The sequence below is a fragment of the Cynara cardunculus genome, assembly GCF_001531365.2.
Source record: "Cynara cardunculus var. scolymus isolate 2C chromosome LG 5, CcrdV1, whole genome shotgun sequence".
Taxonomy (NCBI): Eukaryota; Viridiplantae; Streptophyta; class Magnoliopsida; order Asterales; family Asteraceae; genus Cynara; species Cynara cardunculus.
The window spans coordinates 30751522-30758603 of record NC_037532.1 but is presented as its reverse complement, the minus strand read 5'-3'; positions in this window follow the sequence as shown (position 1 = coordinate 30758603).

Below are 7082 nucleotides of genomic sequence, written 5' to 3'. Positions count from 1 at the left end.
AATTTGCTTTATAAGATAGTATAGATTATCTTTATAAGAAAATTATATTATTAAACCAAATATAAATTATTTCGTTATTAAACCTAAATTAAATTATAATAAAAAATTTGCATTAAAAAATTACACAAAAAATAAGAATTTTTAATAGTTAATTTGATACTGATATCAATATATTTTTGTCAAATTTTTATGATATCTTTAAGTTTATATTTTATTCAAACATAAAAACATCATCGTTTTTTCAAAAATCACATAAGATCATAATATAACATCGACTGAGATAAATAATAAAATAAAATATTAAAATCAAGATGTATCTCGCTGATTTGCGCAAGTACCCTTCTTGTAATATAGTATAGATATGGTGAAATGATTAAACCAATTTCTTAAGTATGATATCACGTTTAATATTCACCTCCGCGATCGATACATTTTATTATGAATCGTTAAAATAAATATTTAAAATTAGAAATTAGTTTTTGATGTAAGGTATTGACCGTTTCTAAAAGAAGAGATGATGGGGAGCCGAGGGGGAATAGCGCCACGGGACGCTGGTGGTTGACGACCGGAGATTGAAGGTCGGATATCGTTCGTTCATGTGCTAACACTGTATGTTTATATATATAATTAAATATAAATAATATAATATATTTTTTATTTTGTAAAAGAAAATTAAAAATGGTAAAAAAAAATATTCTTCATTTAACGGACATTTTTAAGGTGTCAAGGTAAAAAACTACTTTCATAGCAAAATGCAAACTATAGTGATCATTATTGTACTTATTGAAGTTTAAGGACGTTGTTTGTAATTTTGTTAAACCACATGGGCCTAAATTGTAGTTTACTATTTTTATAATTGTTTGTCTCTTAATAGTTTCATTAAGAGACAACCTCCGAATTACAAGATGAATCTTATTTGGCAAAAAAAAAAATCTGTCTCTTAACGGTTCTAAAACCTTCTGAATGATTTTGTATCTTGGATCTTCTTTACCCATTAAGAGCCCTAATTTCATTGTACACAATTACCAAACAATTATATTTCATTTTGCACTATATCATGAGAGCCTCTTAATCATTTTGACCACTTAATCATTCAGCATCAAACCATTCAGCAATTATCAAACAACCCCTTATATAACATATTAGTTATTCACGAATCAAGTAAAAAAAAGGTGTTGGTAAGTTAACCCAGTCATGACCGACCATTTTCAGCTCGACATAGAAATTAATTTGTTCAAACATGGGTCTATTTTAAGTCGTTATTTTACATGTCGTATTCGTCCATTTTGTAACCTTGTCTTACAAGTTACTCAATCCACGGTATAAATATTGAAAAGACTTCAATATATTTACTTAATTTTTCATAACGAGAGAAAAATAGTCATATCTCCTTTTGAAATTGTCTTTCACGTTACTTCCAAGGGCCCCGTTTCTATTACTCGCTCCATTACTCGATATATCCTATACCTCACGCTATACACCTCGAGTCAACTTCAGTACGTTAAATGAAAGAAAAATACTTTTAAACTTGTTTTGCACGTTATTTAACCCATCACATTTTCATTAAGGATAAAATAATATTTTTTTTATTTTCTTTATTTTGTTAATCTTCATCTTTCTTCACTTAAAAATCAATAACATAAACCCTAAAATAAAACCATAAATAACATTGAGAACACCAAAAAGTTTGTGATAAAAAAAAACTAAAATAAGAACCGAAACTATTTTTCCATGGAATCTGTCTTACGCTTAGGCATGGTAATGAGGTGAGGATCCTAAACCTCGGTTCCGTTGTCGTCAGGAAATTAGATCACATCCCCATCCTTGTTTCCAATGGGAAAAGGGGGACTTTTTTCCATCTGTGTAGGGTTTTTTTTAAAGCAAATGTATGAGACGTCACACATGTTTAAATCTTGCATTATTCCAATAAACCTAAAATCAAAGGAATTTAATTTAATACAAAAAATATACATCATTATATAATATTAGTAAATCGAAAACCAAAAGAAATTAAATTTAATCAAAAAAAAAAGTGAACATCACATGTACCAAAACATATCGAGTAATATCCAAAATATATTGAAATTGAAATGACCATTTATTGATTTAATAGAAATAAATAACATATAATATAAGTTATTAATTGATATATATGGGTATGGGGCAGGGAGTGTGATACCCGTCCCCATCCCCATCCTTGGTTTGAGCCAAACAGGGATCCCCATCCCTTAGATCCAGTTTAACGAAAATCCCCGACCCGATTAAGGCGGGTGGGCCGGGTTCCCCGACCCGATTAAGGCGGATGGGTCGGGTTCCCCGACGGGTCGGGATCAATTCCCATGCCTAATCTGCTTTCATTAGGTGGAAAGCTTATGATGGAGATGAGTTTGGTCTTCCATCTCCTCCACCAAAATTTAGATTTGTATATCTCCTCCATCTTTGACCAGGGCCATATCATGACCGAAATAACAAAAACCTGGTGCTTCGTGAATCTGCAACCCTATTTCCATCTCGAGTGGTTTCCATTTATGTCTGCAAGGATGACTCTTTATAGCTATCCAACTTTAACGGATGTCTTTATCTGGTTTCTTGATCAATGGATGTTTGTACTTCTCATTTTAGCCTTTGAAGTTGATGTAGATATTTTTTTAACTCAACTCATCATTTGGGGTTGAAAAAAGCGCATGATTAGACTTTTTCAAGACGGGATCTTTGTCTCTTTCTGGGAAAAACTGGGCTTTTCTAGAATTCTGTAGATTGGACATTCTGAGGTCGGCCCTGAGGCTTGGGCTTTTTTGTGCATATCTACTATCAATTACACATTTTGGGGTAAAAACCAAAACCAGTTACATTGTAACACTTTTTAACTGGACTAGTTATAACCAGTTAAAGAAGTGGTCATTGTCTGGCATTATCGATCTCTAGTACCTTATGATCGTCCATTCTCAACATACATAATTCTTGGTGGTGAATCCAACTTGTTTATGATGTTCTGATTCACGTTGGTTGGAATTCAAATGACGACATGCTTGGATTAAACTTCGCATTTTAGCATCCAGTTTCATTTGCCATCAATGAACTTTGACATCTAATGCCGTAAACAAACGTGATTTGCCATACAATGTTGATTTTGAAACTACCATATGAGCTTGGATTGTTAGTAGATCATACTGGTCGAATAAAGCTTGAGAGAATGTTTGGAAAACAAATGAAGCATTTCTTCCCTATATATATTAATCACAACGAACAAGCTTCCAATAATCCATCAACCTAGTTGTTATAAAGGGCAAATAAGTAATTTTAAGGTAAAAAAGGCAAAAAAAAAAAGTCATTTCAATCATTATTTTGTTGCTATTCAGTTATGGGCCGAGCTTTTTTGGCACAACAAATTTGCCTCAACAACTATTTTGATCAGTCCAATTTGATTCTTTCAAGGACCACCTCAATAAAAAAACAATCAGCATGCTCGTTTTAGGTTTAGACTGGGCCAGTTACAATACTTATGTCGATTCATTTCATTTCTTATGCGGTTGTTGATTGATATCAGATATGGTGATTTGGTTGATAAAGTTCGTCATTTTATTCGAAGGACCGTTGTGATATTAAATCCCAGCAAGAACTTGAACACAAAAATCGTACAAGACCACAACTTGTAAATGTTTTATCAGATCTTATAAAAAACAACAACAAGAACCTGACATAGCAAAGTAGCCAAGTACCTGTGGTGAGATCTACTTTATAGACGAAACAGTTAAATTTAAAGTCACTGACCTTTAAGATATTAATATAAACCAGATATCACCAATGATATTTACTCATATAAACCAAACTCAGTGGCAATTTATTCAGTGTAAACACCCACCAAGCTTCTATAGTTGTCATATTGAAAACAACTTTACACTGTTAATATTAGATATAAAATCCTACGTAATGTTTTACATTTGTAAGATTTCAGTTGTAATTACATTCGACCCCTTTAACTGTATTTGTTTTTATATTTAATAAACCGATTATTAAAAAAAAAACATGTTTAAAAGCTAAATTGGATATTTATATGTCTTTTTCACAACAAAATTTATTTATATATAGAAATGGAATATAGTTAAGGGTAGGAAATGTGGTTGATCAAATTTAAACCACCCATGCATACATGTCCAATGACGTCATAAATATCAATATATAGAGAGAGAGGAACGACGATTATCAAATGAGATAATATTAAAATATATTTTTTTTTATTAAAGATTATTATTTTAACTGTTGTTTCACATATGTTTGTGTTTATATGGTAAAAAAATTATATAAAACTTTTTTATGTTTACGTATTGAAATGAATACGTAAAAAGTTTCACAATGCGAAACAAACGTGGGAAAAATAATCGCATTATGAAACAAATATGTGAAACAATAGCTTTATAAAGTATTGATAATAATTAATGAACCCTAGTCATCTTCCATAGGTATTCAAATCATAATAAATGAACTCTCATCATTTCCATAAATATCTCACTTGATTGGGTTGCATTTGTTGTACAAATGTGATGTGTTGCATTTGAAACGCCCTCTCTCTCTATACACCCACACACACACACACACATGGAATCGTGTGAGAATAATATTTTTGAGTCTTTGGATGAGTTGACTTTTTAATCTAGTTTTTTTTTTCCTTTTGCTACCTTTGACTATCATCATTTTCACATTTATCTTTGGATTTAGTCGTTTTCACAAACTTTTGTATACATATAATCACTTTCACATGAATGAATTTGTTAAAGTTTCGGACATGATAATCAGGGGTGGACTTACATGTATAGATGTGGGGTCAGCCCCCACTCAAATGTTAATATTTTAAGTAATTTATGTAAGATTATTTTTTCAATTCTTATGTCTACACGTTTCTTCCAGTGGCGCTTGACAGTTGTTCCCCCTACATATTGATTGTTCTGTTACCGCTAGTTCTTGCAATCATGATACAATGATAAGATTGTTTGATGGTTTTATTAAATATATCTCAGTTTAAAAACAAATCAATTCATCTAAGGTTAATTTCATACATGCTCAAACCATTTCAACTAGAAAGAAATCGTATAAACTAAATGATAGTATAATTTGCTATTGAACTGAACTATTTTGATTCAAGTGAGTTATTCGATTTCAATTTTTTTTAATACTCTTATGGCCCCCAGTCATGTAATTTTCTAGATCTATCACTAATAACGATAAAAATAAATAAATAAAGGTAGTTGAAGGTAATTGACATATATGAGAGTCTTGTTTTCACCTTCTTATTATAACTCTTCTTTTCACTGGAACCCATGTCTATGGTTGGGTACCAGTGAGAATAAGACTTATGTTGTGAAGGTGAAAAATGCACAAAATAAATGTCTACAAGGAAAAATGCACAGAGTTTTTGGATTATGTGTAATTATCTTCATTTTTAATAAACAAAAAGACAATTTTATCCTGAATTATGGAGAGGGATTTTTTCTTTGCCTATAATTAAGGTCATAATAGAAAAAGTAGACATTTACTTTTGAAAATGAACCTGTATTTTAGAACAAACATAAATATTTATTTTGGGAAAAAATATATAAAATGTAAATAATTAGATGGAAAGTGGTTGTCATTAATTATCCGTAAAAACATAGAAGACTTTTCATACAATAACTCAATAATAATAATAATAATAATAATAATAATAATAATAATAATAATAATAATAATAATAATAATATATTTCGTGCAAGAAATTTCAAATAATTTTTATTAAGAAATAATCATGAAACCCGAGACGCCAACGTTCTCGTATTTGACTTTCGTCAAAGTGTTATTATTTTATTTTAAAATTAATTTAACATAAAATTTGTTGCGTTTTATAAAAAAATGACGTTTTATAAAGGATGTTTGATATACGCATAAATTCATTAATGAAATATGAAATTGTTATAGGGCTGAGTTTTAGTAACGGAATTTATGGTAAGAACGATAAGAATAAATCTTTATATCAACTCTAATTGAATATCAACAGTAATAAGATGCATCGAATCATTTCATGTATCAAAAACAATTCATGGAGAGGGGTTGAAATTAAAAGTAAACAAAGGTTTAGATCATTTCTTACACTCAACTCTTAGGGGGTGTTTGGTTCATGGAATTTAGTGGAATTGGAATGTCTAAATCTTTGACCAAATTCCAAATCTCATGTTTGGTTCACACAATAGATGTAAAGGAATCCTTCTAATTCCAACAAATTTCTTAATTCATTAATTTTACAATTCCACCGCATATACCACGAATTTCAAATTCCAATCCGACAAATTTCTTAGCCCTCATCCATTCATCGACGCTGTATCACAATTTGCTCTGTTCTGCAATGCTCGATCTCGTTTGCTCGAGCTCGTTTAAAACTAAAAATGACAACGGGCCAGGTTCGGGCCGGTTATTGGTATTCCTGTCCCAGAAACCGATAATAAAACAGTCCCCGTGACTGCCCTGATCCCTGTCGGGGATCTTATCGGGGATCCTCATCGGGTCCCGCGGTTTTCCCGATCCCCGTTGGGGAACCCGTTAAGATAAAAATCCTCTTTTTTCTGTTCACCGTTGGTTGTAACCGAACCCGAAACCCGAAACAGATCTAAAAAAATTACAATATGTTAATTTTCACAACTAAAAGTAAATTACAATTTTTTTAAAGATAGAAGTTTAAATGTCTCAAACATAATCGAACCAATTACAAACAATGTATTAAATTACAATATAAAATTAAACAGAACTTCAAACATCATACAACTAAAATCACGATTTCACAATTCGACAACTAAACTAGACTTTTTCGTGAGCTTTATTTGGGTTGTCGAAGTAAAGTGGATAAAAGTTTTTTAAATTTTAATGTTACTATTTTCTTTTAATGATATTATCTATACTATCTTATAAAACATTTGGCTAAAACTCTTAAACCCGTTCATTCTTAAAAACAATTTCATTCCTATCCGATTTCATCCCATATCTGAATTCGTGTAACTAACTGCAGATAAACACAATCAAATACAGGATAAACATCTCATTTTAAATATGAAAAATCT